General features: G+C 43.1%; 1 protein-coding gene across 1 annotated transcript in view; it reads left to right on the forward strand.

Moving 5' to 3' along the window:
- EIPR1 (EARP complex and GARP complex interacting protein 1) overlaps nucleotides 1-20,041 on the forward strand; it is a 329,744-nt gene that overhangs the window by 69,393 nt on the left and 240,310 nt on the right. The window lies entirely within an intron of this gene.

Raw genomic sequence — 20,041 nt, forward strand, 5'->3', positions numbered from 1 at the left:
TAATGGAAGAAAGGTTATAAATGGGCATCTGTAATATATATTAAATCAAAACTGTATTGTTTGTCTGTGTAGATTATATTATGTATTTAATTTTGTATTTGCGGTGTTCTCCTGTATACTAAATCATGAGTTATACTGTTTTTCATCTTATGTAGCTAGTTTGTGGGTTTGCTGTGCTTTCCTGTAATGACTGGAGTTCTAATGTTTGTCCAACCTGTACATATTGTATTGCTTCTTTTTTATAAATTGTAAACCGTTCTGTCTTGCAGTAGCAATAAGATACGGTATATAAATTGACGTAAATAAATAAAATAAATAAATATGGCCCTGAACATGCAATTTAAACCAGCCAGGAGCCATATTTGACTGGTTAGATCGTTTTGAAAATGAACAAGCACATCTCTAATTTACATTGGTAAATATCATAGTACATAAGAACATAAGATTAGCTTTAATATCCAGTCAGGCATCAGTTGGTCACATGTCCAGAATCCCAATGGGACCTATTTTGCCCCCAAAAACAGGTTTCATTGGTGGTTTACTGTTGACATGATCAGACTACAGTATTGCTTAATTCATCCAAGTCTGGCTTTACTGTGCTGGTCAATCTATTACTTTTTTTCTCTGAGCAGTCTCTGTATTGTATTATTGAATCTAATGCAAAGAGACTGCTGTTCAGAGAACAAATGTAATAAATCCTTAGAATTAGCACAGTAAAGCTAGTCTTGGCTGATCATATCAATGGCAAACCCCTAATGAAGCCTGTTTTTTTTTTTTTTTTTTTTTGGGGGGGGGCAAAATGGGTCCCATTGGGATTATATTTGGACATGTGACCAGTTGATCTCTGAATGGATATTAAGAGTGTACAGAAGTTTTATACTGGAAAATAATGAATACTTTTTTTTTAAGTTTGTACTTATTTAATTTTATGAAACATTACACAAACCACAATACAAGCTTACAAATCCAGCAATCCAACTAGGATTTGGTAATTAAACATTGCAATCTGTAGTACATCAGGAAAAAAAAAACTCCCAGAAACCTCCCCCTACCCCTTCCTCGTCCCCCACCCCCGATCATATTCATCATGAAATGAAACACTTTATTCCCAATAAAGCCCCAAGTAAGAGGAATTAAAAGAAAAGAAGGTATAGGATATCAAGCCCTCATTTCAACCACATTAAGCCTACATGCTACCCATTTCAAGGAGACGGAGTCTGGTGCCAATCAAGAAAAGGTTCCAATAACGCTGGAAAGTTGTCACATATCCTGTCTTCTGTGCAGTAAGTTTACTTAGGTAATAAGCATCTCACATTGCCTGCCTAATCTGTAACCCCATCAGAAATAATGCAGCTTTCCAACATTTTGCAACCTTTATTGCCAAACATGGAATAATATCTGGGATCAAAGTCGGAGGTGGAATCTGCAGTAGGAAGAGTGCAGGATCTGCTACAATAAGGGTAGAGAACATAACTGAGAACACTCCAGCCCACATAGGCCAGAGGGATTTGATAGAAGGACACTTCCACCATCTATGAAAAAAATGGCTTCTCTCCCCCTCATCCCCTCCAGCACCCCTTCGCCGTGTTTGGACAGAAATGGACTATCATTGCAGGTGCTCTGTACCAGTGGTATAGCAACTTAGCTCCATTCTCCTGAAGGTTACCAGAGACAGTGTTGCAAGATAAGTTGACATACGCCCTCACCCACTCCTGTGGAGTCATTGCTCTTCCAATATCTTTCTCCCACTGACTAATGTATCCGCTGATGCTGTGGGAGTTGTAGGAGATCATACAAGGACAAGATCATTTTTGGCTGACGAAGGTCTTTGGCTATGAACTCCTCAAAAGGGGTCACCTGGCTTGTAATCCCTCCCGATAACGTTCGCTACCCAACAAGTGTCTAAGTTGTAAATACACAAAAAAAAATCATGCCCATCTACTTGGAAAGTATGTTGCAACTCTGAGAACGCTTTCAAGAGCCCCCCCCCCCCCCCCCCCCCCAAGGATATGATTCAGAGATATCACACCCCTCTGCTCCCACCGATATAGCACTCAGCCCAGCCCTCAAGAAGAGGAGCTAAAACAGCAAGAAGGGCACATCATGGAATACATCCCCCCCCCCCCCCCCCCCGAAGGAGGATGCAAAACCAACGAACCCAGAGAGCCAAAGAGCTGTGGATAATAGGGTTCATGATACACCATCTATTGGGTACTTCCAGGGGTCCGAAAGTGTTGCTGGCACAAATTCACTCCCAACATGGCCTTCTCAATGTGCACCAAAGGCATAGGTGCTTGCATTCCCCAGGCCATTAAGGAATGAAGTTGAGTCACCTAATAGTAGTGCCTCAGATCTGTAACTCCCAAGCCTCCATCCTTCCGTCTTCTCATTAATACACATTTGGAAACCCGCAGCAGTCTCTTCCTCCAAATATATTGAAACTAGCCGTTAAGCCCGTTAAAACGGGCGAGATTTGTGTTTTGCAAAATGTAATAATTCTCACCTCCATCCATCCATGTCCAGCAAACCTCCTCTCTCCCCTGCCCTCCCCCCATGTCCAGTAGCTCTCCTCTATCCCCTGGCCTCCCCCCGTCCACCAACCCTGCTCTCTCCCCTGCCCTCCCCCCGTGTCCAGCAACCCTCCTCTCTCCCCTCCCCTCCATCGATCCATGTCCAGCAACTCTGCTCTCTCCCCTCCCTCGATCCATGTCCAGCAACTCTGCTCTCTCCCCTGCCCTACCCCCCATGTCCACCGACCCTCCTCTCTCCCCTGCCCTCCCCCCATATCCAGCAACCCTCCTCTTTCCTTTGGCCTCCCCCCTGCCCTCCCCCCATGTCCAGCTACCCTCCTTGCCGCCGGACCCCCTGCGCTGACATGAGAGCGCCTCTCACCGCTGTCATGTCAGTGCAGGGGGCCCGATATGGAGGGGGCGGGAGCGGCGGCGATGTCGGGGATGGGGGGGTGGAAGTTGGTGCGCCGGTGATGTTGCTTCGTCTCCAGGCTCCAGCGGCAGCGTCCATTTCCCTCTCTGTTCCGCCCTCTGACGTCATCACGTCTTGACGCGAGGGCGGGACAGAGAGGGAAGTCTCTACTGCGCATTTGCGGGTGAGTCGGTCACTTGTCATTTATATGTTTGATAGTTTACGTTGCAAATTACCCAACACCTGCTGTGGTACAGGCACCGGGAGAGTCTGACACAAGTACAGAAAGTGGGGCAACAACATCATTTTACAAATAGCCACACATCCCATCCAAGTATGGGTTAGAGCATGCCACCTATCTAAAGCTAAAGAAAGCTCCAGAAGGACCCCCTTGTAGCTGTATCTATATAGATCATTATAATCTGGACAGATATTAACTCCTAGGTACCTAATAAACTGCTTTGCCCAACCAAAAGGCAGAGAGGAACCTGCGAGCCTCCAGGTTAATATTTAAAATCTCAGATTTATTGGCATTCATCTTGAAGCCAGAAAACATACCATAATTGTGCAGAGTCTATTATAAGAGGCAAGGATATCTCAGGCTCTGTAACTGAGAGTAGACTGTCATCCATGAAGAGAGAGAGATCTTATATTCATCTAACCCTATCCTCAGCCCATGAATAGTTGGTGTTTGACGTATGTGTGCAGCTAGGGGTTCCACCCTCAGGAAAAACAAAAGAGGAGATAGTGGGCATCCCTGCAGTGCTCCACATCCCATGTTAAAAGCCTCAGAATATCCCCCATTAGCCCGAACAAAGGCCATAGTCAATGCGTATAGAGCCGAGATCCAAGACTGAAAATGCTGGCCAAACCCCATGGTCCCTAACACAGCATGTATAAAGGGCCATTCCACCCTATCAAACACTTTTTCAGCATCGATAGCCAATATGACCATAGGGATCCCTTCACTTTTTGCAAACCAGTTGAGCTGAATATTATTTATTTTATTTATTTATTTATTTTATTTTATTTTTTTATTTATTTAGATTTTGCTCACACCTTTTTTCAGTGCCACTAGTTCCCAAAAGTTTTTGTAAAATTTGGCTTTGAGGCCATCCAAACACAGAGACTTGCCTGGCTTCAGAGCTCCAGTGGCAAGTTCTAACTCCTCAACCCTAATTTCCTGATCTAAATTCTCCCACTAGTCATCTGTTGAACACAGTAAGGCCACCTCAGCCAAATAATTTTGTATACTAGAAACCGTAGCCTTATTTTCAGAAGTGTATAGATCAGAGTAAAAACTCACAAAACAGCCCTCAAATCTTCAGGCGTGGATTATTCTCTCCCATTTGCCTCATGGAGAGATACAACCTGTGCGTGAGCCTACTGCCTCTTCAATTGGGACACCAACAAACTTCTCCCTCAGTTCCCCTCCTTGAAATAGACTTGCCTTGCCCTATGCATATTAAATACAACTTCATCCGCCCATAGAGCTCGCAAGGACTTCCGAAGCTCAGTAATCTGGCACTTCAAATTAGGTGTCGGGGCATGGGTACATTTGTATTCCAGCCGGGGCAGGTGTTGCCTGAGATCTCTGGCTTGACTCTCCCTCTCTCTCCTCAATTTACTAGCCTACATTATAAGGCGGCCTTGTACATAAGCTTTCAAACTATCCCAAATGGTGCCCAAAGTAATCTCCGGATCAGAATTGTCTTTATGAAACAGAGATATTTTCTTGTGAAGGTCCTGCACTACACATTCCTCATCCGATCTGCCCAAGGGCCCTTATTTTGTACCCAGATCGGCACATGATCCGACCACACCACTGTGTCTATCTCCACCCTTTCCACACATGACATACAACTCTTGTCTAGAAAAAAATAATCTATAAGGGAAAATGACACATGTGAGGCAGAGTGATAGGTAAACCATGAACTTGGCGCCATGCATCTACTAGCCCAATAAATGAAACAAGGCTTTCCTGTCATTCTGCTTATAAACCAGTTGTGCAGTAGAATCCAGCCAGGGAAGAAGTGTCACATTAAAATCACCACCCTTAACCCACCACTCTGCAGACCATTGTAGTAGGAACCTCTCAAGCTCCATCCTCATTCTTCTTGATCTTTCCGCTGCTTTTGACACTGTCGATCACAGCATACTTCTCAATACCCTGTCCTCACTTGGATTCCAGGGCTCTGTCCTTTCCTGGTTCTCTTCCTACCTCTCCTTCCGCACCTTTAGTGTTCACTCTGGTGGATCCTCTTCTACTTCTATCCCTCTGCCTGTCTGCGTACATCAGGGTTCTGTTCTTGGTCCGCTCCTCTTTTCTATCTACACTTCTTCCCTTGGTTCATTAATCTCATCCCATGGCTTTTCCTACCATCTCTATGCTGATGACTCCCAAATCTACCTTTCTACCCCTGATATCTCACCTTGCATCCAAACCAAAGCTTCAGCGTGCTTGTCTGACATTGCTGTCTGGATGTCTCAACGCCACCTGAAATTAAATATGACCAAAACCGAGCTTCTCATTTCCCACCCCCCCCCCAACCCACCTCCCCACTCCCTCAGTTTTCTATTTCTGTTGATGGCTCTCTCATTCTCCCTGTCTCCTCAGCTCGAAACCTTGGGGTTAACTTTGACTCTTCTCTCTCCTTCTCTGCTCATATCCAGCAGATCGCCAAGACCTGTCATTTCTTTCTTTACAACATCCGTAAAATCCGCCCCTTTCTTTCTGAGCACTCTACCAAAATCCTCATCCACACCCTTGTCACCTCTCGTTTAGACTACTGCAATCTGCTTCTTGCTGGCCTCCCACTTAGTCACCTCTCCCCTCTCCAGTCGGTTCAAAACTCTGCTGCCCGTCTCGTCTTCCGCCAGGGTCGCTTTACTCATACTACCCCTCTCCTCAAGTTGCTTCACTGGCTCCCTATCCGTTTTCGCATCCTGTTGAAACTTCTTCTACTAACCTATAAATGTACTCACTCTGCTGCTCCCCAGTATCTCTCCACACTCGTCCATCCCTACACCCCTTCCCATGCACTCCGTTCCCTGGATAAATCCTTCTTATCTGTTCCCTTCTCTGCTACTGCCAACTCCAGACTTCGCTCCTTCTGTCTTACTGCGCCCTACACCTGGAATAGACTTCCTGAGCCCCTACGTCTTGCCCCATCCTTGACCATCTTTAAATCTAGATTGAAAGCCCACCTCTTTAACATTGCTTTTGACTCGTAACCACTTGTATCCACTCGCCTCCACCTACCCTCCTCTCCTCTTTCCTCTACACATTAATTGATTTGTTTGCTTGATTTTTTGTCTACTAGATTGTAAGCTGTTTGAGCAGGGACTGTCTTTCTTCTATGTTTGTGCAGCGCTGCGTACACTTTGTAGCGCTATAGAAATGCTAAATAGTAGTAGTAGTACTCTAAATAAAAGGGCCTTTGATTTTCATTAGGAGCATATATAAGTACATAAGCACTGCCACGCTGGGAAAAGACCAAGGGTTCATCAAGCCCAGCACTTCGTCTCCGACAGAGGCCAATCCAGGCCCCAAGAACCTGGCAAAATCCCATAATTTAATAACGATCAATGGACTTTTCCTTCAGGAATCTGTCCAGACCCCCTTTAAACTCAGCAAGGCCAGCTGCCGTCACTACCTTCTCCGGCAATGAGTTCCAGAGTCTAACCACACGCTGAGTAAAGAAAAACTTTCTCCAATTTGTTTTAAACCTACCACATTCTAATTTCATCTTGTGTCCCCTAGTTCTATTATTGTTAGAAAGTGTAAACAAATGCTTCACATCTGTCCGCTCTACCCCACTCAAACTTTTGTAGACCTCTATCATATCACCCCTCAGCCGCCTTTTCTCCAGGCTAAAGAGTCCTAGCCTTCTTAGCCTCTCCTCATAAGGTAGTCGTCCCATCCCTTTTGGCATTTTCATGCCCCTGGAGTTCAATTTGAACAGCCAGATAATGACCTTGGGGGGGGGGGGGAGGGGTCATTTACAACATGTTTTACTTTCGAGTGCAGGGAGCTAGAAATCAGAATGCCCACTCCTTGCTTTTTTTGCTGAAGGATTAGATGGAATAAATTGCAGCGGATACCCCCTATGTTGCATAAGTGGTTGGTAATGCTTCAGTAAATGTGTCTCTTGCAAAGAACAAATCTAGGCTGATAATCTAGATAGCTCCTTAAACAGACATTGTCTCTTTTATACGGTGAATTAAGCCCCTTGATATTTAGGGAAACTACCTTAAAATCACCCATAGTCCCTTTGGACTTTCATAAAGAAGAGCTGTTTCTATCTGATACAGACCCCACCTCCCCCCTTTCCCCTACACCATCCTCCTCCCACATTTAGTAAACCTCTAAAAGAAGAATAGTCACAGTATCTATGGGAACTTATAAAACCATCCCCCTCCCACCCCTCCTTAGCTGAAACCCAGCCCACCTGTCCACCCCATTAACCTCTTCCCCCTCTACCCAATCCCACTCGCCACCCCTGTTACCCCTCCCTCCAGGTATTCCACAAATTTTTATTGAGAAGAGGAAGCGAGGACACCCCGCTCCCCCTCCACCAAAACAATTTTAGTGATAAAAAAAGAAACAGCCCTCCTATGACATACTCACATACCCCCTTCACAGCCAGCATATCCATCTTGCTTCCACTCACTCATTCACATCAATTGCGCATGTATTCGAGAGTTCAATCATATCAGTTAACAAGCAGTTTACATATCTAGCATATCCAGCATATCCCACTCCCTTACAAAGCTATGAACCCACCTCTTAACTATCATAATTAGGTAAATATCAATATAATAACTGTTAAGCTGAAAGTCTTTAGCACAAAAAGGTCCAAACTGCTTATTAAGTATAAACCACCTCATACACATGCAATACTGAGTTGAGCGTGAGGGAGTTCCTGGAAGACTAGTTGCTGAAATCTTGCACTGCAATCGCCGTGCTGAAATCTTGCACTGCAATCGCCGGATGTTGCTACTGGATACCCGCTGCTACTTGTGTCTAGCTGGTATCTTTTTAACATCTCGCACCGCCAGAGCCTCCCCCAGAGCCGGTTCATCATGAGGGTAGAGTTTCAGTGTAGAGAGCTGCACGGGAACGGGTTTCACGGGAATCCCGCGGAACCCGCGGGATTCCAGCAGGGACGGAGGCGGTTCCTGCGGGATTCCCATGGGGATGGAAGCAGCTCTGCGGGGTTCCCGCGGGGATGGAGGCAGTTCTTGCGGGGTTCCCGCGGTGATGGAAGCAGTTCAGCGGTCTTCTCGTAGACGTGTAAGCTGCACCTGCACCAGCCTCTCATCTACCGAATACCAATTTCTTTGAGTGCTGTCTTCTCCTCCTCTTCTTCCTTGCTTTAACAGCACAAATGTGGAAAGTCTTCCATTAAGGAGGTGGTAGAGTCACAAATGATGACGGAATTCAAAAAGGCATGGGATGAACACAGGGGATCTCTAATTAGAAAATGGAAGTTATATAAAACCTAACCTTAAATGGCTGCATGTGTGTGGATGTGTCAAGTGACGCTTAGATGGCGACTCTGGCTGTGATGAACTAGGGCTGATACCTGGCAGACTTGTATGGTCTGTGTCTTATGCATGGCAATCTGGTTTAGGATGGGCTGGAAAGGGCTTAGACAGCAACTTCAGTGGTTGGAACATGAGGACAGTGCTGGACAGACTTTTACGGTCTGTGTCCCACAAATGAGAAGACGAATAGACTGGAGTGGGCTTCAACGGCAACTCCAATAGTTGGAACATAAGGATAGGGCCAGATAGTCTTCTGTGGTCTTTGTTCCAGAAACACGAAAGAAAGACCATAATCAAGTATATAATATCACACTCGTTGATTTAATGATGGATTGATCATGAGTGTGATTATTGGCAGAGTGGATGGACCATTCAGGTCTATTTGCTGTCACTTACTATGTTACTATTAATCCTCTTTGCTACCAGGCTGGTACACAGGCATGAGACTCAGATGTCACCTGACCTACTGGCGCGTGCATGTGGCGACCTCTCAGCACACAGTGCAAGTGAATCGGAGACAAGTCTTACATGTGCGCACCAGAGTGTTCCAACTTCCGTTCCTTCCTTGCCTACAGTGCTGTGGCTCAAATCCAGAGAGAGACTGAGGGAGCTGACTGGAATTTTCTTTTATGTACCGTTAAATTCTTACGGGGATGGGTGGGGATGGGTTAAATTCTTGCGAGGACGGTTTGGGATGGGTTAAAATTTTGCGAGGCTGGGTGGGGACGGGTAAGATTCCAGCGGGGACGGGTAAGATTCCAGCAGGGACAGGCGGGGGTGGGTAAGATTTCTGTCCCCGTGCAACTCTCTATTTCAGTGCCTCTTCCTTGGAGCAGATTCGATGTAACTGGCTCTCCCAAGTAAATATCAAGGCAAAAGGAAACTGCCACTGACACCTCACTCCCTCCGCTCGCAGTTTTTCTGTAAGGAAGAGGAATTCCCCTATCCGACGCAATGTGTTAGCTGCCACATCCTGATAAAGGCTCAATGTAAATGTATCGCACACAAATGATTCTTTCAAGCAGCTCTCATCACCATTTCCTTCAGCTTAAAAGTTTGAAAGCAAGCCACAATGTCTCTGGCCGTATTCTCTCTAGCCATTTCTAGGGCTCAATTTGCGTGCACTAGTTCAATCTGTGATGGCGGGACCTTATCACCTTCCTCAGAGAGCAGGGAGCTTGCTATATGTTGCACTATCGCCTCGCAGTCAAGGTACTTCGGGGGTTCTGGCAGGCCTCTGATTCTTATATTGCAACACCTTAACCTGTTTTCCAGGTCTTCATTCTTAAGTGTCAGTTCATTGTTTGCTGCTACTAAGTCCTGAACTCACTTATCCAGGTTCGTAAGGCCTCTGTATGTTCCTCCAAACACTGTTCAGATTCACCCAGCTGTCTGCCCAGGTCGCCAATATCTCTCTGCAGGTCCGACCCCAACACGGCCAGATCGGTGTTCACTGCTTTGATATCTGCTTTGACTGCCTGCATCCACTCTGATATCTCCCATTGAGTCATGCTCCTCCTGGACCAGACCCATTTCTTTCCACTGGAGGAAGGATGGGACAATGCTGCCCATTATCTGGGCCTCCACCATCTTAGTTGTCTCAGCACGCAGGGACTGCACAGCTGCTGAGTAAGAAAAACGAGTTAAGTTAAAGCCCTGCGCCTTCAAATCCATTGAAAAAATATTCTCTCTTGAAGCTTATAAACCTTCCGCTGCTCGGGGATGTGGTAGGTCATAGAATGGCTGCGATGCATTAATGACTAATGGTAGGGAAAGAGGAGCCGCAAACTTAAGCCACCATCTTGGGTAGTGACATCACTTCCTCCAATGAATACTTTTTATATACAAGAAGAACATTTTTGGAATAAATAAAAAATGTTAAATATATGTGCAGTCTGTTGTTTGAACTCATCAGTAAGATTTTTTTTAAGCCCTGAAGGTTTTGTAGATTGAATTTTTGGGCTTTTGTGCTATTAGCATTTATTGGGTTTGATTAACATAAGAATAGCCATACTGGGTCAGACCAATGGTCCATCTGTCCCAGTTTCCTGTTTCCAACAGTGGCCAATCCAGGTCACATGTACCTGGCAGAAACCCAAATAGTAATCCATGCTACCAATCCCAAGTCAAGCAGCAACTTCCCTATGTCTGTCTCAATAGCAGACTATGGACTTTTCCTCCCGGAACTTGTCCAAATCTTTTTTAAACGCAGATATTCTAACTGCTGGTACTAGTACCCAGATTAATCCTGGATATTTTTTTTTTATTATTTATTATTTATTAAGTTTTTAACTTTATAACAAGAATTCACTTGTTACTGAAATACAGCATGATTCAAAAAGATATTAGAAATTTAAACTGAAAACAAAAATAAAGAAATACAATTGCATCAATTACATCAGCTTAATCCAACAAATGACATTAATGCTTTCTTAGACCACATTAAGTGGGGAGGCGGTAAGAAGTAGAGAAGTTAAACTTAAATAATAGAAATAATAAATGACAAAGGGCGTATTATTTCCACAAATATCTTATATTCATTTCAGCTGCTTCAACTCAAGAAATGATTTTAAATGTTCTGGTGAATAAAAAGTATATTTAACCTGGCCCAATTTAACAATACATTTACATGGAAATGCTAAGAAGAAAGTCCCTCCTATATCTAATGTTTGTGATTTCAATGCCAGGAAGGCTTTCCTTCTATGTTGGGTTGATTTCGTTACATCAGGGAAAATCTGAACCTTAACTCCACCGAAACAAGCTTTTAAATTTTTAAAGTATAATCTCATTATATTGTTTAGGTCTTGTTCAAATATGAATGATACAACCAAAGTAGATCTTTCAGAGTTTTCATCTAATGTTTGTTCCAGAATTGCTGAGATATTTTTTAAATCCAAATTGACATCTCGGGGGCCTTGTCTTTCCCCCCCCCCCTCACCTTTGGGATTAGGAATATAAAATATCTTATTTATAGGCGGAATTGCGTCAAGTGGTATCTTCAGAACTTCATGTAAGTAGCGTTTAAACATGTCGTAGGAATTAATCCCTGGAAGGTTAGGGAAATTTAGCAATCGTAAATTTAATCTTCGATTGAAGTTTTCTATCTGCTCAACCCTCTTCCGGATGTCAAGATTGTCTTTAACAACAGATGTTTTAAATTCTTGAAAAGAGTCAACATTCATTTGAATCTTTTCAGCAATTTCTTCGTTAATTACGTCCACTTTAGCATTTAATTCTTGAAATTTAATATTAAAGGCTCTGACCTCTCCCGATGTCTGCTGTAGAGTATTATCCATTTCATTCAGTTTCTTCCAAATCATCTCAAGGTTAATTCCCGGTTCTTTCTTAGAGACCTCTGTCTCTACTCCAGGCGTCTTCCGCGGCGCTACCTGACCCTCACTGGGAGCAACAGTCAAAACACTTCCGGTAGACTGGTGCAATCCACCCAGGCACGACGCCGGGCACGGGGGGTTCAGCGTTGATGGAGGTGAAAGAGAAACTTCCTCTCCCAGCAGGGTCTCCGCTTCTCTCGGCTGCCCCGCAATGGGATCCGCTTCTCCTGTAGTGTGAGAAATTGGCGCGAAGAAGCGCTCAAGGCCCGAATGAAGCGGCGAGGATGTCGAGGTAGGTGGGGGAACTAACCTCGCAGTCCCCTTTCGTTTAGTATGCGGCATCTGAGTTAGGTAATAAAAAATCTCCAAACGGACCTCCGAGCTGCCTATCAGCGCTACCAGCTACGCCGCCATCTTGGTTCCGCCAATCCTGGATATTTAAAGAATGTTTTTGCCACACTACAGTGGGAAGAAAATAACCACCTTAAGGATATCTGTTACTTATTCTCTAAAGCAAGCTATTGTGTATTGGATTCAACAAACTTATGGAAAGAAGTAGGGGTTTGATTCTGTATAGATTATTCTCGAGGAAACAATAAAGTTAATGATTAGATCACCAAGCCTGTGATCTCTCAAATCAAATAGAATGTAATTTTATAACAGGGCACCCACCATAAGTAGGCACTTACAGAGATGCTATTTTATAAAGTCAAGTTTAAGCGCCTACTTTATAATATATTAGCATATGTGGCAGAGAACATACCCTGAATGTAGGCACAGTCACTTACACCTGCTTGGTAATTGTCATAAATGAAGGTACATTTTTATTCATACACATGTGTAGGTTAAGGTATTTTATAATCTGTGCAAGTATATGTTAACTTCACCTGCATTTCACTCATGCTCCACCCTTCTGCATGCCCGTCAGCAGAGTTTGTGCCATCATACCATGATATGTACTTTTTGACAACTGTTATTTTATAAGAGGCAGTTTATATGGGACCAGATACGCATGATTATGACTTTTTAAAAATTTTACTCCAGCCTGTCTTACCAAGTTTGTGATCTCTGGAGGCACAATTATACAGTTTACAGACTGAAAATAAAACCATTAGAGAGGTCTTAGTGGGAGCGCTGTGTCTCAGTATGTAGAGTGGCTTTTAGTCTTCATTAATCTATAAGACGGAGCCTTAAATATAGCCCCTGACCTATTGTGACCTATTTATAAAGGCTTTCTGAAAAAGGTTACATGAACTTCAGAAATGGTATATCGATTGTTAATTTGTATAGCATTTTTCTCTCCAACTTGGAGCAGCCTAAAATACATAAAATAATTGTTAATTTATCTTGATATACTGTGGTTCTCATTTTCCGAAAGAGAAAAATGTCTAAAAAGTGGCATTAAGCAGCATTTGGACTTTTTCTTATAAAAAGGTCTAAATCGGTATTTTCAAAACTTATTTTTCAGACTTTTTTCTATGCTGCTCATCCTCAGTACGCCCACATCTCAAGGGGGCATGTTAAGGGCGGGATTTGGGTGTTCCTAAGACTTGGACATTTTTCAGCCATAATAGAACAAAACAAACTGTCCAGGACTAAAACTAAGACATTCTGAGCTAGACCTGTTTTTATAACGAATAAGGCACAAAAAGGAGCCCTAAATGACCACTAGAGGGAATTAGGTACGACCTCCCCTTACTCCCCCAGTGCTCACTAACCCCCTCCCACCCCTCAAATATATGATTAAAAACATTACTTACCGCATCAGATATTATACTCTGGTCCATTAGAGCAGCATGCAGGTCCCTGGAGTAGTCTAGTGGAGGGTCCAGTGCACTGCAAACAGGTGGACCCAGGCCCATATCTCCCCCTACCTGTTACACTTGTGGTGGAAGCTGTGAACCCTCCAAAACTCACCAGAAACCCTCAGTACCCACATATAGGTTCCCCTTCACCCATAAGAGCTATTGTAGTGGTGTACAGTTGGGGGTAGTGGGTTTTGGGTGGCTCAGCAGACAAGATAAGCGAACAACGGTGAGATGTGTACCTGGGAGCATTTTTTTGAAGTCCACTGCAGTGCATCCTAGGGTGCTCCATTGTTATGTTATGTCTGGGGGACCAATCTACTAAAAATGTTGGCCCCCTCCTACATCTCAATGGCTTTATTTTCTACGTTTTTCACTTGGATGTTTTGTTTTGTTTTTTCAAAAATGACTTAAAAAAAAAAAGTACAAAACAAAAAACCTTGTTCGAAATGGTATTTTTTCCTTTTTTTCGAAAATGACCTTCTTTCCTGTTCAGATTTTGGACGTTTTGTGCAAAACTTCCAAAGTCAGACTTAGATTTCATATCAAAAATACCCCTCCGTATGTCAGTTGACATCTATGTGGTTTATAGAGTTGGAAAAGTAAAATAGAAACCAAAGCAAAGTTACAATAAAAACAGCATATTTTATCTTAGAAAATAAAAGCCAAGGAGGAGAGAGATAATATAATGGTTAAATCCATTTTATAAATACAACTAGTAAAAAAGGCCCGTTTCTGAAACGGGCGCTAGCAAGGTTTTCCTCTGAGTGTGTATGTTTGAGAGAATGTATGTGAGAGTGACTGTGTATGAGAGAGAGAGAGAGAGTGAATGTTCGAGAGTGTGTGTGTGTCTGGGTGCGAGTGTGTCTGTGAGAGAGAGAGAGAGTGTGTTTCACACAGATACAGTGTGTGCGAGAGAGAGAGAGTGTGTGTGTGAGACACAGACTTTCTGTGAGACTGAGTGTATGAGACCAAGAGAGTGTGTGAGTGACTGTGTGACACATAGAGAGTGAATGTGATACAGTGTGAGAGACAGTGTGTGAGAGAGAGAAAGACCTTGTGAGAGAGTGTGTGTGTGACAGAGATACCTCCCCCCCCCCCCCCCCCCCCCCTCTGGTGTCAGGCCCCCCCCTCCCTCCCTCTCTGGTGTCTGAGCGTTACTGTGCAGGACGTTGAGCTCTGGCTGTGCTTCAAGGAACTGACCAATCCTATTTAATGGAGTGCACCTCCAACATTCTGAAGCCGAGAAACCTCGTGTGGTTGGTCACTTCTGCTTGTGACAAACCCGGAAGTACGTGATGTCAATTCAGGAGATGGATACAGAGAGCAGGAATGCCTCAACCATGCAGTCAGCTTCAGAATGTTGGAGGTGCGTTTTATTATATAGGATATTTCCCCTATTACAAAATAGCCCTAATAAAATCCACCCCAGTTTCCCTTCCTTTCCTATCCCAACTCCCATCACTCGCAGAGAGATTGAGAACATGGCTAATCTGCCCCTCCCCATTACCCTTTTTCATAAAATGGTAGGGGAACAGTGGTAATGTTCATGGCTGCAGGAGAGGGAGCAAAGCTACATTTCCAGCCTTGTAGCAACAGCAGTGGCAATGGTATACTATAGTCTCCTCAGCAGACATATATGGCTGTTCAGGAAACCAGAGGCTTGCTGTTCATATTAGCTGGCTATATGTAGTGCTTTCTGTGCCTGTGTTTTCTAAATTATGGTAACTGATGTTTTGGTGAGCCCTGGGGGTGGGGTGGGGTCTACAATCCACAGTACTAAAGCATTTTTTCCTCTGGAAAAAAACATTTGCAATCTTGCATATTATTTATGTATTTGAGGTATTTGGATGTATCTTAACATATTCTCCTGCCTTCTGAGGTATACTTATGGTATGTTTTAAAATCTCCTAGCATTTAGTGAAGACTGTGCACCTTTTTAAAAGCCTTTATCTGAATCATTTGTGCTCTATTTTCTTACCAAAGTAAAACCTCCAAAATGGCACACCATATTCTAAGTGAAATTGTACCAACAACTAATACAGAACCATCATCTTTTTTTTTTTTTTTTTTGTTATGCCTTTGTTCATCTCACTATCCCTCTTGCTCTGGCCATTGCATTAGACAGTGCCTTGTTTCCTTAAGTTGTTGAACATGATCACCCCTAAGATCTCTTCCTAGGTAATGCTCATCTGTAATGTATTGCATACTGTTTCCTTGGATTTCTGTGCTCTAAATGCATGATTCTGCACTATTTTGCATTGCATTTTAATTACCAAAGACTTAAATGCTCTTTAAGCATTCCTAGATTCCATCTCATTCTATTTTTGCTTCAAAGGTGCTTAGTCTGTTGCAGATGTTAGTGTCATATGGAAAAGACAAACTTTTCCTTTTGGCTGAACAGAATCATTTCAGACAAATATTGAACAGAACCAGCCTAAGGACAGATCTTTGAGGCATGCTACTAATGGCTCCTTTGTTCAGATAGAATGCCATTTATTGCTTTCTTATATTGTAGATTGCTCAACCAGTATATAATCCAGTCCACCAATTTGTAAGGCAGCAAGGTTATTGAAGTGTAGGCAAGTATTGTGCTTCTTACTGTAGGGCTAATACAATTATCTTACCTCAGGTAGAGGGCAGGCAATTAGGGGACGTACACTCTACAGGAAAGGAAAAATATGAAAAGGTAGCACTCTGGTATTTAGATAAGGTGTAACAAAACTTCCCTCTAACTATAGACCCAAATCCTACAGCCTATAAATATATTGATAAAGACTGACACAAGGCTCAGATATTATTTTTTAAAAATGGAAGGCAATTTATTATTGGCAGTAAGAAAAATAATGTAAATCAGAGACAATGTATAAATACTAGAACACTTAGACTGATGGTTAGAGCAATGAGGACATATGTACCTATCAGGACAAGGTAAAGAGAACGCACACTATATACCCTAAGTCCTACAGTAAGGACTACAAACTTTTCCCAGCACTATGACAAAAGACAGTTTACAACCTGACCGATGATGAAGGGTTCTCTCTCTCTCTCTCTCTCGCGGACACCAGAGGTAGACACCAAAGGTAGAGGTCAGGCAGGGAGCTGTTGAGTGCTACCTCTCTCTGGATGGAGATAACAGGATGTGCAGACAGGAATCAGCAGGCAAGGTTGTTTAGTGCTTTTCTTTCTCTCTCTGGATGGTGATGACAGGAGATGGAGATTGGTGCATGCAGACAGGTAGGCCGTGTTTAACAAGCTCAGGATGTCTTCATGGTATGGCAGGCTCGGATCTGGCTGTCCTCTGTTCCCCTATCAGCAGTCCTTTGGAAACTGGTCCAGATAATAGCCAGATAACCTTTTGTCTGTACAGAGGCTTCTTTTACTAACAAACCAGGGAAGTGATGACATCCCAGTTGAGGAGCAGCAGTAATGGCAAATGTAGTCCAGGTGTCTTTAAGTAAAGAGCAGACAAAGTTGAAAGATTACAAATATTTCCTGTCATCTGCTAAGCAGGTTTTTTTTTTTTAATTACATTTGTACCCCACGCTTTCCCACTCATGGCAGGCTCAATGCGGCTTACATGGGGCAATGGAGGGTTAAGTGACTTGCCCAGAGTCACAAGGAGCTGCCTGTGCCTGAAGTGGGAATCGAACTCAGTTCCCCAGGACCAAAGTCCACCACCCTAACCACTAGGCCACTCCTACAAACAAAAAACATACTTTGAAATGTTTATGTACCAATCCTAAAAGTATAAGAAATAATAAGATGGGAGATAAGTGTAGCATTGGGAGAAATTGAACAGATTAGCTGAATGAATTTAGCCCTACCATCCCCATATTAGTTTTGTGTCTGTTTTTTTGACTGGCACCCTTTTTCTGTTTTGAGTTGAGCAAGCTGCCTACAAATTTCTGCAGCATTTTATTCTAGCGTTCTACAGTCCTAGAAATCCTAGGCAGCCCTTTTGCTCTGCAGCTTAGACCTTCTGACACCAGATCTTTCCAGAGATTTGAGGAAGTCTCTAGAAGCGGCATGGATGCAAGGGAGAAGTTGGATCTCTAACGGGTAGTCACTAGTGGCAGAAGTGAATTCCTCCCAAAGTAATTTAAACTCCTTGATTGCTGCCATAATTGTCTTTGGTTCTCTCCTGCTTTGGACCATACATCTCAAGAGGGAGAACCCCATGATTTTTCCTGCCATGTCTGAAGCAGCAACTAGCCTATCATACCTCAACTGTTGTCAACTAAGGAGGTCTTTTACTAAAGCTTAGCTCGAGTTATCTGCAGCATGGCCCATTTTATTCCTATGGGCCCTGCTGCCGATAACTAGAGCTAAGCTTTAGTACAAGAACCCCTAAGGCACTTGTCATGGCAAGGGTTCACAATGAGATTTAGGGACCTGTTTACTAAGGCGCGTTAGCGTTTTTAACGTGCCTACTATTAGCATGCGTGCTAACCATGTAGACGCCTATAGGGACATTGTAGGCGCATGCATGTTTAACAAGTGTACATGATTAACACGCGGTAAAAACGCTAATGCACCTATAACCTGGCTTAGTAAACAGGGCCCTTAGAGACAAGTATCAGAACATGTGTTGATGACTTGTTTTTAAGTACTGGTTGTCTAAACTTGGTTGTTGAGAACCTTGACAAATTCTAGTTTTCAAGATAGCTGCAACATTGCCTCAGGTACAAACTTAGATTGTGAGCCCTCCTGGGACAGAGAAATATCCAGTGTACCTGAATGTAACTCAGCTAGAGCTACTACTGAAAAAGGTGTGAGCAAAATCTAAATAAATAAAATAAATAAATAAGCAGATTAACCTAATTTTTTAATGAAGTGCATGCAGATATAGTACTTGATTAGTGATTGTAATTATTCTAAAATTCAAACCCGGTTCTGTGTCCCAAAAGCCAGCTTTGAGCAAACTCATCTATGCGGGATTTTATGTGTTAAATAATATTTTAGAGATGTGTATAACTAGTATGCTTTAAACAATTTGAATGCATTAAATCATGCACTAAATCAAATTAATGCATGCTAACATATTTTTATTAAAATGTGCAAACAAAAAAAATCCAAAAATCTGGAAACAAAAAGATGAAACTGAAAATGAACCAATAATTTTTGCCATGTGCACATCCCTATTATATTTGATTATCACTAGTCCAATCCAAAGTAAATCATAAGAAATCATAAAAATACATTAAAACACAATTCAAACAGAAAATTAAAAATATAAATTCTAAAATACAAGTAGTACTATATCATATTTAAAATGTACATCTGTGTAAATTCAAGCCTGTTTTTAAGTATCGGGTATTATTAATTTATTAGGATTTTGAAGGAAGTCACTCAAGGCAAGAATAAATCAAACATGAGCAATAGAAAATTACAGCAGTAAAAATATTCAAATAATACAAATATGGCATAGAATGTCATCACAATACATAATAGAACATTTTAATTGACAATGTAGGGCATAAGCAAAGATGGAACATATAGATAGTTAAGAGAGTAACAGGAGTTAGAAAATAAGTGACTAATTTAAAGAAAGTTGCACATGAGGTCAGAGAGATGGTTAACATATAGATAGGTAATATATATATAGGCTCATTTTCATTTCCCCTCCCCCTTTTACAAGAGTGTGCTAGTGGCTGCTGGTGCGATAATGCTCACACAGGCCACTCAAAGTGAATGGGCTGTGTCGGCATTAATGCGTGGCTTTGTAAAAGGAGGGGGTTAGACTTACGTGGAGGGGCATAATCGAACGCGAACGCCCATCTCCATGGGTGTCTATGTCCGAGAACGGGTACGTGAAGAGGCGGGACAGACCGTATTTTCGGAAAAAATGGGCGTCCATCTTTTTTTCGATAATACGGTTTGTGCCGGGCAAATGCATCGGATTTGTGCGGATTTGAGCTGGGCAGTTTCGTTTTCCAGCGATAATGGAACCTGAAGGCGCCCAGCTCAAAAACGAACAAATCCAAGGCATTGGGTCATGGGAGGGGCCAGGATTCATAGTGCATGGGTCCCCCTCACACCAACCAGGCACCCTAGGGGGCACTTGTAAAAAGTTAAAAAAAATTTAAATACCTCCCAAGTCCATAGCTCCCTTCCTTTGGGTGCTGAGCCCCTCAAATCCCCCCAAAACCCACTGCCCACAACTCTACGCCATTACCATAGCCCTTATGGCTGAAAGGGGGCACCTACATGTGGGTACAGTGGGTTTTGGGGGCGGTTGGGAGGGCTTCCATTTACCACCACAAGTGTAATAGGTAGGGGGGGATGGGCCTGGGTCCGCCTGCCTGAAGTCCACTGCACCCACTAACAACTGCTCCAGGGACCTGCATACTGCTGTGATGGAGCTGGGTTTGGCATTTGAGGCTGGCATACAGGCTGGAAAACAAAGTTGTTAAAGTTGGGGGTTTTTTG

Source organism: Microcaecilia unicolor, chromosome 3 (genome assembly GCF_901765095.1).
Source record: "Microcaecilia unicolor chromosome 3, aMicUni1.1, whole genome shotgun sequence".
Lineage (NCBI taxonomy): Eukaryota > Metazoa > Chordata > Amphibia > Gymnophiona > Siphonopidae > Microcaecilia > Microcaecilia unicolor.